A 1,030-nucleotide genomic window follows, 5' to 3' on the forward strand; every position below is an offset into this window, starting at 1 on the left:
TCACCTTTGTGCAGGGGCCAGGGTAATCTCTGTCATTCCAATTTTTTTTTTAATGTGCACTGCCAAAGCTAGCACTCATGTAGGAACGATTCTTCCTGTGACCATATATGGAACTTTCTTTGAGACAGGGTCTCAAAAATATATGATGTATATTTCATCCTGTATATAATATAATCATTTACATACAAAATACTGTTCTAAATACAGAGAATACTCTGATATCACCTTGGGTATTTTTGTTTGTTTGTTTCTGTGTGTGTGTGTTTTATTTGTTTGGTTGGTTATTTCTGAGACAAGGTCTGGCTCTATCGACCAGGCTGGAGTGTAGTGGTGCGATCTCAGCTCACTGCAACCTCCGCATCCCACCTAAACCTGCTGAATTCGTGTCTATAGGCGTGCACCACCACACCTGGCTCACTTTTGTATTTTTTGTACATATGGGGTTACACCGTGTTGCCGGGGCTGGCTAACTCCTGAGCTCAGGTGATCCTCCCATCTCGGCCCCTAAAGTGCTGGGATTAGAGGTGTGAGCCATCGCACCCCAGCCCTACTTGTGTATTTGTGTTCAAATTTTATTGAGGAGTTTTTACCGCCTAGCCTGTGATCTATCCTGGAGAATGTTTGTGTGTGCAACAATGTATATTCTTCAACATTGTAGATTCCATTTTGGATGCTCCCATTGGGACTGTGTGTCCCTGGGCTGGAACTCGAGTGAACACTTGGCTCAAAATCCACTGCTGTTCTCTAGAGATCTGTAGGGTCCAGCCCTACTGGGCCTGTGGGTTTTTCTCTTCGTGTGCAGAGACAAGAAATTGTAGAAATAAAGACACAAGACAGAGAGAAGAAAAGACAGCTGGGCCCGGGGGACCACTACCACCAAGGCACGGAGACCGGTAGTGGCCCCGAATGCCTGGCCACGCCATTATTTATTGTATACAAGGCAAGAGGGCAGGGTAAGGAGTGTGAGTCATCTCCAGTGACAGGTAAGATGACGTGAGTCACGTGTCCACCGGACAGGGGGCCCTTCCCT

This window comes from Colobus angolensis, unplaced genomic scaffold, assembly GCF_000951035.1.
Source record: "Colobus angolensis palliatus isolate OR3802 unplaced genomic scaffold, Cang.pa_1.0 Scaffold490, whole genome shotgun sequence".
NCBI lineage: Eukaryota > Metazoa > Chordata > Mammalia > Primates > Cercopithecidae > Colobus > Colobus angolensis.